The sequence below is a fragment of the Mesoplodon bidens genome (assembly GCF_964165515.1).
Source record: "Mesoplodon bidens genome assembly, chromosome: 5".
Classification (NCBI taxonomy): Eukaryota; Metazoa; Chordata; class Mammalia; order Artiodactyla; family Ziphiidae; genus Mesoplodon; species Mesoplodon bidens.
In genome coordinates, this window is record NC_138161.1 from 103,811,602 (window position 1) to 103,825,639 (window position 14,038).

The window sequence follows — 14,038 nt, forward strand, 5'->3', positions numbered from 1 at the left end:
ACTATCAGTACATTTGGTGCCACTTCCTTGATCCATGTTAAAACTCCAGCCATTTTTACCCACTTATTGCTTTTGCACCATTGGTGTAAATGTCCACGCAGTGAAAAAGGTTCATAACGTCTTAGTATTATGAACTTACACTCCCCTGAAAAGGTCTAGAGGACCTACGAGTTTATGGACCACACACTTAGAGTCACTGATCTAATCCAGTCTTTTCATTTTATGACCGAGGGGAGCTGGAAAAGACCAACCCAAGACAGCCCCACCAGTTAGTTGTAGAACAGGGACAAGAACTCAGTTGTTAGTGCATTCCTCTTTCTTTTTTTCTTTTGATTTCCTGTTTCAGTTTCAGAAATTTCAAGGTAGATGTTCGTGACGTTCTTTTGTGAATATGGTAATGCCAAAGTATATAATTATTGAACATATTTAGGAAGATTTCTATAATCTTTTGCGTATTAAACCCTTTGCATATTTTCCCTACTCTGTACTCACCACTTCACCACTGCTCTCTCTTCTGCTTTTCAATATTTCAGTAGTTACCACTGCTGCCTCTTTAAACAGAGCATGCTTTGTCTTTGCCGAGTGGAGAGAAGGTGAGGGAGCAGTTGACTGCTTATTCATTTTCTGGTTTAGAATTCCAGCTTTGTGGGGAGAAAAGAATCAGTGAGTTTGGGCTGAAGCAACGACTTCCTTCTTCACCTAGATTAGTTAAAAGTCACAGGAAAGGAAATTGTACACACAACCATTATCTTTCATATCACGACAAATCATCTCACCAGCCAGCCACCCTCAACCTTCAATTCTCTCTTAAAGCTTGTCTCTCTCTCTCCCCATCTCTCCCTCTCTCCCTCTCTCCCTCTCTCTCCCTCTCTCTCCCTCTCTCTCCCTCTCTCTCTCTTTCCTTCTCCCCTTCCCTGAAGGAGGGAGGTTATCCAATAAAAATTACTCTTAATTTTGCTTTTGCTTATGTTAATGTTTTATGTGATGTCTTCTTCAATAAAAATTGGTCAGAGTTTGAAATTGTAATGAAGGATGCTGAGAGAGGCAGGAGAACCAGACCTAGGCATTGCATTTTCTCTTGAATACCTTCCTCCTGTTTTAGAGTAGTTTTGAGGGAGGTTGGGGGTTGAAAGCAGTTTCAGTGTATGAAAATGAGTATGTCTGGCAAGCCATAAAAGTAGGTTTGCAGACCCTCACATGTATTGTTCTCTCATTTTCAAATAAGTTGGATGTTCTTTTGCAAGATGTCATTTTTTCCTATTTCTCATCCAACATTGATTGCTTTCCCTTACCTGTGAACTTTGTGAGCTAAACTTTGTTTTCTAACTTTCTGATTCTTCCCCCATGTCTGTTTTCATTACCCCAAAATGTGATCAGATTTGGCCTTTGGTCACCCCTGTGAATCAACTCTTCCCTAAATCTAGGCCTTTGGTAACTTCCTTTTCTTTCCACAAAACTGATGTTTCTGGCCCTTAGTTACCTGCAAACCATTAAGTCTTTTTTTTCTTTCTTTTTTAGACTTCTAGTTATGGTTTTTCCCAGCCATTTATTAGGCTCAAAAATTGCCTAGCAATAGTTCTAACTCTTCACAATGTTTTCCACTGTCTTGTCGGAACTTCTGGAGCTTGGTGCATCATAGGAGCTCCATGGATGTGTTGAGTGGATGTTATTTTTATCTCTTCTTCAAAGGGCATTCTTCAGATTTTTATCTAGTGATCTGAGCTATTGTTTATATCTCAGTATTGGCCAGCTAAATCTCTGAAACACAGAGCTGCACTGGCCCGTCTTCTCATGTCGAATCCCTCCCACCAAATGTCATGCATGCCTTTCATGGCAGATGGCCACTTAGCCTCTACTTGAACACTTCTACTTCTTTGGGGGCAATTGGTTCTGCTGCTGGACAGCTTCATGTTTAATGTTCTCCTTTGCATTGCTCTGAAACTGGATTTTCTATCATTTCAACCCTAATAGTTCCAGCACTGTAGATTATTCAACATCCTCATCCACATCCTCAGATACCTCAGGATAGCTTTGATTCCCCAACCATCTTCTTTCCTCCTTCAGTCTTTTTCTTGCTACTTGTGTCCCAGGATGCTCATATTCTTTATGCCTTCCCTATTTCATACCACTTTCTAGAGTTCCATCTTGCCATCCAACTCTAAATGCCTCTTTCAAACCGACTTCTTTTCTTTGTTATTATACCGAGAACAGTATGAGTTTGGGGGCCTAAAAGCTGGGATATGAATTCTAGTACCATAACTTACTAGGTGTGTGAACTTGATCAGATTACTTACTCTTCTAAGCATTCCTTTACTCAGATGCAAGAGGGAAATATAATGACTTATAAGAATATTTTTGAGGATTAAAATATGTGAAGGGCTTAGCTCAGTTACAGAAACATAGCATGTAATAGATATTACTTTTGACTTGATCAATTCTTTAAAAAATCTTCATTTTTTAATTGAAGTAGAGTTGATTTACAATATCGTGTTAGTTTCAGGTGTATAGCACAGTGATTCAGTTTTATATATATATATAGTTTTATATATTTATATATATGTGTGTGTGTACACACACACACACACACACACACACACACCCCGTTCTGTCTTTGATTTTTTTTTCCCCCACATATGACCTGGTTTTTAGTGTTCATTATTTCAAGAATCTCTCCTTCCTCTTTCTTTTTCCATTGTTCCTTGTTTGGATTTTATTTATACCTATACTTTTAAAAGACATTTCTATTATCTCTAGATTATTTTCCCCCTCTATTTTTAAATTTTTTATCATTTAGCGTGGTTTTCTTGAAAAGTACTGTTTTCCTCTACATGAATTTTCTCAACTCCTGCCTACATTTCTGTTCATATGTCCAGCCTTTATTATTCTTCCTGTGAAGAACATTTCTTCACCCCTCTACTGGGTTAATGATGGCTGGGCCACTGCAGGTTAACTTAACTTTTCACTGAACCACTCACTTAGTAGCTTTTAGAATCATTTAGTTGAACAATATGCTTTTCAAATTAACTGTTCAGTTAATTTCAATTCAACTGACATTTACTAAGCACTTGTTATATGACATGTATTGATCTAAATGCTATAGAAATTACATAGAACACTTTTATCATTTGTTCATGTAGTCATTCAGTAAACATTTTCTTGAGTACGTGCTAAGGACCAGATTCTGGATTTGGGGTTTGGTTTCAAGAAGTTGAATTGGACAAGGTTTCTCCTTCAAGACATAGAATCAGGGAAAAGTTATAAAACGGTGTGAAAATTTTAGTGATCTAGATATGAAACTAGGCATTATGATCATCTTTGGAGAGATTGCTTCAGCAAACCCCTTTGGGTCAGGAAAAGCTTCATAGTAGGAGATACGCTTAAAGGCTGAGTAGGGGCTTAGAGTCCACTGGAAAGATAAGACCCATATACTAGGGGTTAGTTATGTTTGGTTATAAAGCCAACTTCTAAATTCTATGTGTTATCATTGACTTCCCCACCCCTGCTGCCCAGAATTGCATACGTGCAACATTTGCCTTTCTTCTGGTTAGTTTTGGGGCCTTAGAACCACTGTTTGGGACCTAATTACTGCATGAATGCGTATTTCTGTATTCCGAAGTAGGAATAATAACATAAATACATAAAAATAATCTCATGATGGTAGGACACATTACAAAGTCTTTCCCCATCCAACATCTCATCTCACCTGTTCTTATAGAACAGGTTAGTGCCTGTGGGTTTCCTTAGTGAGTATCTTAAGCATTATTACAGATAGATATTAGCACAAGAATTAGCACTGAATAATTATGTATGGAGGATTTACAAATAATTTTTTCTCTCTTTATTTCAAAGTGATCATACTGTATTGTCTGATTTTATTTAGATCACAGACCAGCTCTGCCCATAACCAGGTATCTAAGAAAGAGTCCCTTTTCTACTCTGTGCCTCACATTTGCCACTTGTCAAATAGGAATATTGCTACTATTACTAACAATAATATCAATTTCACCTCATTGGCTTGAGGTGAACAATAAAATCATTAATCCATGTGAAAACACAGTATATATAACTGATCACAGTTGAAAATACAAAATGTATCTTTTGAGTGACCAGATTGTTGGCTACTTTGTCAAGGTCACTTCAGCTTAATTAAATAATTTTCACTGTTTCTTAAACTTTCTGAGGTAGCTTTGTCTTACTTTCTTCTGTTTACCCAATAGTGACTGCTGGCAAGTGCTATATGTTCGGTAAACACTTGTTGATTGAATTTTTTAAAGTACCGATCTTCTGAAGTCCAGTGCTGGAAATTTGTGAGCTACTTATATTTCTGCTTAGCATTCCTAAAGCCTCTGATTTAATTTCTAGATTATAAGTTCCATTGATAGAACCCTTATAAATATCACATGAAGAAGATGAGCATTACCTTTAGGCCATGCAGTTTACTTTTTAAAAATCTGATTAATTTCAACACAATCAGCCAGGATGTCAGAAGATCTCAGTGCCTTTGATAGATGCTGACAGGTGAGGAAATTAAAATCAGGGAGGGAAGCAATTAAATACTGGCAAACATTACTTTAATGAGACAACCAAATTGTTTATAAGCCATGGAGTACGTTGTATTCTTGATAAACGTCTTAGGGTATCAGGTGAGCGTGCATTTAAAAATGTTCTTCAGGGGCTTCCCTGGTGGCGCAGTGGTTGAGAGTCCGCCTGCCGATGCAGGGGACATGGGTTCGTGCCCCGGTCCGGGAAGATCCCACATGCCGCGGAGCGGCTGGGCCTGTGAGCCATGGCCGCTGAGCCTGCGCTTCTGGAGCCTGTGCTCCGCAATGGGAGAGGCCACAGCAGTGAGAGGCCCACGTACCACAAAAAATAAAACAATAAAAAATAAAAATGTTCTTCGTATGGGGTTTGATGATGGGAATGAAGGATATTCCATGTCTGTCATCTAAAGCCTTTGGCCTAATCTCACATTTCAATTGCTTTTGGGGTCAGACTTCCTAATAATCATGTTTAAGATTATGACATTGTTTAATTTATAAATAATCCTCTCACCACCACCTTTATCAATCCATAAAACTTACCAAAATGCACAAAGTCTAGACAAAATAATTCTTGGCCTTTTCACAGTGGTTTAGGGATAACCATGGTCAAGACCCATGGAAAGAGAAGTAGAAAAATGTATATTTAATATAAGTTCTGATTTAAAAGACTTGGGAATTGTAGAGCTAAAACCAGAACCCAGGTCCTCATTCCCCATTCCAGTGTTCTTTTCAAGATAACCCCCCTTGTTCAGAAAGAAAACCTGGGACCACAAGACTGAAAACTTACTTGTTTATTGGCTTAGAGGAAGTTTTTACAAGGCTCTGTCAACTGCTCATTTGTACTGTAGCACTTGTAAAATATCAAGGGGCATCTATACATTGACCTTAGTGATTCTCATGCCATTTGGTTGGAATTTTTGTTCATAATGTCAGGATCATCATCTAGAGTTATGTTGCCTAAAAAATGTTCTGGGGTGCAGTGGTCAATCCAGAGGTTACCATGGTTTGTGAAAAACCTGTCAAAACAGGTCTCTCTGCTCTCTTCATTTCTCATGTCTTCCAATTCCTCTCTTCTTTTTTCCTTATTCCCCATCATTTTCCTTTCCTCTCTCTCTCTCTCTCTCTCTCTCTCTCTCTCTCTCTCTCTCTCTCTTTTCCTTTGGCTCCATTGTTATCTCCTATTTTCCCCCAAATACAGTAGAAATGATGAATTATTCTATACTAGTCCCAGCTAGGTTTGGTGAGTCTTGCTTTTGCACTGATTCTAATTAATAAGTTGAAATTTTGTAAGTTAGAGGTTGATCATACTGATTTCTTTATTTTTGGTTGAAATTGCTTCTGGAGATGAGAACAGTTTTCTTGGGAGAGGATGGGTGATTTGATAGAGGATACAGACCTGCCAGGTTCTGGGCCAGCAGTCATAAAATCTACAGAGGCAGCCAAGGATAATTGACTTTATTACCAAGATGCTAGAGTGGGATTTGTCACTTGTCCCAGATGTCTTTATGGGCCTAGTGGAGAACTCCACTGCATTGGGAAATACTCAAGTTACTGAGGACACGTGCCACTCAAACCGTGTGAGAAGAGGACGGTGAACTTCTTAGCTAGAAGGTTTCAGCTTTTCTGCGGTGTGAGATGAAACTTAGTGATGGAGACCCCTTTACGAAAATTCAGTGGTACAGCCTTCTGTTGTTTCTGTGGCTTGTGTTTCAATAGCTTGCCCAAGGATGTCACATCTCTGAAACTTCACTGGGGAGAGCTGAGAAAGTGTTCATGGTAACCCTGCATCGAACACTCTTTTGCCTCAGCTTAGTAATGTGTCACCTTCTGGTTAGACCACAGATGTGAAGTCTCTCTCCTTTCACTTGCCAGTGAAGCAGGACTGAATACTAAATGTGCTTTGGTGCCTTGACAATGGATTTTTATTGGGTATATACTCATTTTACCTTTCCCTCCAAATAGAGCGCCCCCAAATGGGAGGATGCGTCGTGTAGTAGAAGAGTCCTTACTTGTTTGGGGATCAAGATACAAGGTTAAACTTTTATCTGTTCCGTGTTAACCACGTGATTTTTGAAGTTTGGTTTCCTGATTGGTGGAATTGGGATAGTAAGGTTTCATTGGGGTTATGTCGAGGATGATTTGAGAAAACATGGTCATGAAATACTTTTCAAACTATAAAGCATAATGTTAAAGATGATTAATGTCTTGATATTGGTGGCATATGATAAGAGTTTCTTGCAGAGTATCCTATCAACCATGCTCTATTCATATCATCTGATTTGAGCCCTGTAAAAAAATGGGATATATTCATAAAACTTCTCAGAGGTCTTTACTTCTCAGTAAATCTATCCTTATGTTAAAACAAATCCCCTTGTTCTTGAACTCCTGTTGGAAGCTCCATCTCTCTGAACCTAAAGCATGATACAGGCACAAACTTTAGAATGATCTGTGATAAACCTGCAGGCCATTCACCTAAAGTAGTTTTTTTTGCTTTTTGGGGTTGAGGGGGATACATGATTCTTAACTTTTGAGGTTTTGTCATTTGGAACAAAAGTTCTTTGTGCTGCTGTTAGGTGAGGCCATGTTAAGATTGATATAGATAAATATTGTGGTATTTTAAAACTAGGGTCACAAATCAAGGAAATACTCAACCCAGAGATATCATTTAGCCTTGCATGCTTAGAGCAACACTCTTTGATCATATAAGTGTGGGCTCATAGGAAGAAATGTTACTATTTTGTATACCACCGCTGTCCATGCCTATGAATATGAAATAATGGAGGAGAATCTTCCACAAAAAGTTTAACTCATCTTTGGCTATGAAGTAGGTATTATATGCCACATTTACATGTAAGGAAATTGACATTTGGGGCTTAAGTAACTTGCCTAAGACCATTGGTAAGAGGAAGACAGGTCTGACTGGCTCTAAATCCCATGTGTTTTTGCTACTTCTTCACATCAGTCAAATAGCTGGTTTTATTTCATTATTCCCTCTTCCACTAAGTCTTGTGGATCTACTCAGTGAGTTGTCTGTCCTTGTGTTTTCCCACCTAATATCCTAGGTATAAAGGAAAGACCACTGGATGAACAGGCAGAGCTCAGAGGGTCCAAACTCTCATTCTGCCATGTACTGTACTATGTAGTCTTGGACAAGTTACCTACTTTTTCTGAACTTCAGTTTTCACATCTGTAAAATCAAGACAATAATACCCATTTCCCATGATATTTGTGAAGTTAATCAAGAGAGAGATGTTAGTTCCCTTCTCATCCTCCTTTTCACTCTGTGAGCTTCTGTTTCCTCACCTAAGAAGTGGGTAGAATAATCTCTTCCTGCTTCTTCACCAGGTTGTCATGGGGTGAAATGAGATAATGAATGTGGAAGTGTTTTGCAAACAAGAAACTGCTGTATAGATAGAAGAGTTTATGATTGTTAATGAATAAATAGAGCTTGGAACCTAAGAGTAACCTTTACCTGTTTCATTTACAGACACTAGCATTGCAGTTTGCTGAACCTTGTGTCCACTGATCATTCCAAGAGCTAGCTGTCCAAGGTAAGAGAGGCTTGGCATCATCATGTTTATGAAATGCTGATAGTCATCTTAGCCAGTAAAGTTTAAGGTAGATGTCACTCCCAACAGAAGAAATAGTAAGGTATTTCATGAGCATCAAAACCTGAAAAATGGCCAAGAGTGAACTTTGCCCCTTTTATGTCTTCTTGATTTGATTTCTCTTTCAGTTCCTAGCTTTTTAAGGTTCATATCAAAAGCACAAAAGTCTGGGCAACATGGAAGTATTTAAGTGTCCATAGTATGCCATGTCCTAGGATGGCCCTTTTTTAAAAAAATTAATTACTTACTATTGGAGTATAGTTGCTTTACAATGTTGTGTTAGTTTCAGCTGTGCAGCAAGGTGAATCAAGCTATACATATACATATATCCTCTCTTTTTTGGATTTCCTTCCCATTTAGGTCACCGCAGAGCATTGGGTAGAGTTCCCTGTGCTATACAGTAGGTTCTCATTAGTTATCTATTTTATACGTAGAGTCAATAGTGTACATATGTCAATCTCAGTCTTCCAATTGGGATTGGGATTGACATATATACACTATTGATACTATGTATAATAGTATCATAGTCTCCTCCGCCGCTGCCTTCCCCCTTGGTATCCATATGTTTGTTCTCTACCTAGGATGTTCTTATCTAGTGCCTTCTTGTATCCCCAGTGAGTATATAGCAGGAGGGCTTTCTCTCCAGTTTCCTGGCTGTCAATTGAGTGCAGTGTTACCTGGCTCTGAAGGGGCCAAACTTTACTCGTTGGGTCTGTCACTGCCTCTTAACTGCCCAAAACACATCTCAAAAGGACATAATCTAAGGCTACAACAACAACAAAAAATCTTAAGAATACAGGACATGAGTTAGAGTCTTTTGAAACCCAGGGCCTGTAGTGTCTGCATTCCACTCTCCTGGGGAACCAGTGTGAAGGAGTTGGGACTTTGGCAGAAAAATTCATTCTTCTTGAGTTTGTCAAGAAAACAGTGACCAGCTTAACAAAGACCTGGAATGGCCAAGGCAATCTTGAGAAAGAAAAACGGAGCTGGAGGCATCAGGCTCCCTGACTTCAGACTATACTACAAAGGTATAGTAATCAAGACAGTATGGTACTGGCACAAAAACAAATATAGATCAATGGAACAGGATAGAAAGCCCAAAGATAAACCCACGCACATATGGTCACCTTATTTTTGATAAAAGAGACAAGAATATACAGTGGAGAAAAGACAGCCTCTTCAACAAGTGGTGCTGGGCAAACTGGACAGCTACATGTAAAATAATGAAATTAGAACACTCCCTAACACCATACACAAAAATAAACTCCAAATGGATTAAAGACCTAAATGTAAGGCCAGACACTATAAAACTCTTAGAGGAAAACATAGGCAGAACACTCTATTACATACATCAGAGCAAGATCCTTTTTGACCAACCTGCTAGAGAAATGGAAATAAAAACAAAAATAAACAAATGGGACCTGATGAAACTGAAAAGCTTTTGTACAGCAAAGGAAACCATAAAAAAGCAAAAAGACAACTCTCAGAATGGGAGAAAATATTTGCAAATGAAACAACTGACAAAGGATTAATCTCCAAAATTTACAAGCAGCTCATGCAGCTCAATATCAGAAAAACAAACAACCCAATCCAAAAATGGGCAGAAGATCTAAAAAGTCATTTCTCCACAGAAGATATACAGATTGCCAACAAACACATGAAAGGATGCTCAACATCACTAATTATTAGAGAAATCAAAACTACAATGAGGTATCACCTCACACCAGTCAGAATGGCCATCTGCAAAAAATCTACAAACAATAAATGCTGGAGAGGGTGTGAAGAAAAGGGAACCCTCTTGCACTGTTGGTGGGAATGTAAATTGATACAGCCACTATGGAGAACAGTATGGAGGTTCCTCAAAAAACTAAAAATAGAACTACCGTACAACCCAGCAATCCCACCACTGGGCATATACCCTGAGAAAACCATAATTCAATAAGAGTCATGCACCACATTGTTTATTGCAGCTCCATTTACAATACTCAGGACATGGAAGCAACCTAAGTGTCCATCGGCAGATGAATGGATAAAGTAGATGTGGCACATATATACAATGGAATATTACTCAGCCATAAAAAGAAACGAAATTGAGTTATTTGTAGTGAGGTGGATGGACCTAGAGTCTGTCATACAGAGTGAAGTAAGTCAGAAAGAGAAAAACAAATACTGTATGCTAACACATACATATGGAATAAAAAAAAAAGGTTCTGAAGAACCTAGGTGCAGGACAGGAATAAAGACACAGATGTAGAGAATGGACTTAAGGACACGGGGAGGGGGAAGGGTAAGCTGGGACAAAGTGAGAGAGTGGCATGGACACATATACAGTACCAAATGTAAAATAGATAGCTAGTGGGAAGCAGCTGCATAGCACAGGGAGATCAGCTCGGTGCTTTGTGACCACCTTAGAGGGGTGGGATAGGGTGGATGGGAGGGAGATGCAAGAGGGAGGAGATATGGGGATATATGTATATGTATAGCTGATTCATTTTGTTATAAAGCAGAATCTAACACACCATTGTAAATCAATTATACTCCAATAAATATGTTTAAAAAAAAAGAAAAAGAAAATGAAGACCAGTTTAAAAAAAAATAAGGAAGCATAAATTTTGTTTTATGTGTTTAAGGAAGCATAAAAAGTTTTTAAATTTGCAAAATGTGAGTTTTCCTCTGCAGATAACTACCTGATATCTGTACTTCCCAGCTAGCTCCTCTATGCTCTCTGTAATCTTCTAGAAGTCTTAGCCAAAAAGAGGTGAAGTAGTCACTATGGTGATCCTAACTGCAGGCCCTATCGAATAGCAACTTCGTGGAAGATTTGATATCAGCATTTCAAGTACTGTAAACATTTGTTCTGATGAATATTTTGATTATCCCTTTGGTATGTTCTTTCCATGATCTTTTTTTTTAAATTTTAAATATTTATTTATTTATTTATTTAGGCTGTGCCAGGTCTCAGTTGTGGTACGTGGGATCTCTTAGTTGCCGCATGCGGGCTTCTTAGTTGCGGCATGCATGTGGGATCTAGTTCCCTGACCAGGACTCGAACCTAGGCCCCCTGCATTGGGAGTTTGGAGTCCTAGCCACTGGACCACCAGGGAAGTCCCTCTTTCCATGATCTTAAACATAATTTTTTAAAAAAAATTTCATTGGAGTACAGTTGATTTACAATGTTGTGTTAGTTTCAGGTGTACAGCAAAGTGAATTAGTTATATATATACATATATCCACTCTTTTTTAGATTCTTTTACCATATAGGCCATTACAGAGTACTGAGTAGAGTTCCCTGCAGTAGGGAATTCCTATGCAGTAGGTCCTTATTAATTATCAATTTTATATATAGTAGTTTAAACATAATTTTAATTACACAGACCTTTGAAAGAATTGAGGTTTGTTGGTACTGACCCATATTTGCAGGAGTTAGCAATTTAGAAATGAGTGGAAATTTTGGTGTTACATTAATACGGTTTTCAAAGATGATATTCATCATACACATGGAATAAGAAGAGGTCATGTGCAAAGAAGGCCGGTGAGGGGGGACATATGGACTGTGAAACTCTTCTATGAGCAGATCAGACCTAGAAGCCACTTGTGTTGTTTAGACTTTATGCTCATTTCTACAAAAGAGAGGTTTACTAAAAAAAAAGATGGTAGCCAAAAATACAGGAGTGACTCCTGCCCATCTTTTTGTCCCTCTCTAGTCCATAAAACACCTCTGCAAAAAAAATCCTTTCCGGGCTTCCCTGGTGGCGCAGTGGTTGAGAGTCTGCCTGCCGATGCAGGGGACACGGGTTCGTGCCCAGGTCCGGGAAGATCCCACATGCCGCGGAGCGGCTGGGGCCGTGAGCCATGGCTGCTGAGCCTGCGTGTCTGTAGCCTGTGCTCCACAACGGGAGAGGCCACAGCAGTGAGAGGCCCGCGTACCGCAAAAAAAAAAAAAAAAAAAAAAAAATCCTTTCCTATGTACTTCATGTATTTTCAGGGATAAACACATCAGAGAAGAATGTACTATAGACATGTGATATCATAATTTTGGTGGCTCTGTTAGGCAGAGATCTATTTGTTCACTTGGAAACTGCGGTTATTATATTAACTTTCCTCCAAATGCCGGTTGTTAAATATTAATAAAATAAAATTTGAAAAGTGGTTAACTATGCCCCCATTTCCTCACTGAAACCCATCTTGAAGCTACAAAGAAGAGTTTAAGCAAGGCTGTAAAGGTTATGAAAAACTGTTCTTGAGAAAGAGGAATTTCATCTGTCTATCTCTCTATCACTCCATCCATCCATCTATCCATTCATCTATCTTTTTTATTTTGGAAGTGGGTTTGGTGGGAAAAAAGGATAAAATCTTCTCACATAGCCTTTGGAAGGTAGAGAAGTCAATATTCTGGGGGCATGCTACAAGAAATTTAAAATAATCTTGTGGTAATAATTGGTGGCAGTGGCAGTAATGAAGAAAGAATAACAGTTTAAATAAATAATTAGACTTGACAGTAGATGTGTCAACAGGTAGCCACTTAATTAGTGTAATCATTGTTTTTCTCAGCTTTCAACGTTGATCCACTGCCTTTGGTGTGTTCCATGTCCCATTTCCAAACCGAATCTATTTAAAGCTGTACTCCATGGAATCTGAAACTGTATACCCTGTTTACTATTTAGAGCTGATACCTGATGTTCTTTAACAGGGAAGATCTGTACTTGAGCAAGAACAGGCTTCTGGCCTTTGGTAGACTGTTGATTATCCCTGTTTTCCACAGGGTGATTCATTAGCAAGGATGAATAATGCACAATTAATTCTCATGGACTTGTCTATATTGCTACAGTGAATTGTTTATTATAATTTGATAGAAACAGCCCTAGTCTGCCTTAAATCCAATAAATCAGTTATTGTTATTTGAGGTAGAGTTATTGTCATTGAGTTATGAGTTATTGTTATTTCAAAATATTTGAAATTATTTTCTTAGTTACCTGGATAGAGTCTCATCGCTTGCAGGAGCGAAGTAATGTGTTATGGGTTATGTTCTATGAACCAGGAGTCATGAGAATCAAATTCTACTCCCAGCTCTGGCTGTGTCACCTTGGACAAGTCATTTTCCCTCTTTGGAGTCCATTTCAGTATCTAACAACAGGTAGAGTTGGACCACATGCTTATGGCATTATTTCTAGTCACATGTCCTAATATCTATGATGTTATTTCTTGGTCAATTCTTTCTTCCTACTACTTCCACTTTTCCAAAGTCATAGGAGAGTTCAGTGTGTGAAAATAGTTGTTCTTTTTAGCTTTTGATGCTTGTACATACCTGAAGGGCAGTTAGTGATTTGAATTATATATACACTGTGATTGGGCATTTATGCATTGCTTGTTCCCTACCCACAGCAACATTCAGTTTCTGGTTAGAAAGGAAAAAATAAAAATCTATTTTCCTTCATGTTTCTGTGCTTGATAATCTGGGTCTCAGTTTTGAGGCTCTGGTAAACTTCACTAGCAACATAGGGAGGTTCCTCTTCTGTTGTTTGACTTTTCCAGGGTTGAGCCAGTGACCTGTAAGGAGAGGTCAGAATGTCAAAGGCAGAGGGAACTTTAAGGACCCATCTAGCCAAACCTCAGAGATGGAGATTTTGGGGTCAGGGAGGGAATATGATTTGTCTAAGCTTTTCGTGGCAGATCCTAGGCTAGAATTCTTTCTTCTGACTCCATAGTTGTACCTCTGCTTTAGGAGAGGAATCTCTGTTTATGTGAAGTATAGTTTCTCTTCCTACCATTTAAAGGGACATTATCTTTCAGGCAAAACCAATCCTATTGTTAACGCAGGGATGTGAGATGCCCTTGAAACATAAGTGGATGCCAGACTTAATCGTTCATTCCATGAAGCATGGAATAGAG

At 38.6% G+C, this 14,038-nt stretch overlaps 1 protein-coding gene across 6 annotated transcripts in view; it reads left to right on the forward strand.

Moving 5' to 3' along the window:
* LPP (LIM domain containing preferred translocation partner in lipoma) overlaps nucleotides 1-14,038 on the forward strand; it is a 698,762-nt gene that overhangs the window by 176,333 nt on the left and 508,391 nt on the right. For all 6 annotated transcript variants that reach the window (XM_081235262.1, XM_081235261.1, XM_081235266.1 and 3 more), the window contains one exon: nucleotides 8,029-8,092. The gene's annotated coding sequence lies outside the window, so the exon portion shown is untranslated. The remainder of the gene's footprint in view (nucleotides 1-8,028; nucleotides 8,093-14,038) is intronic.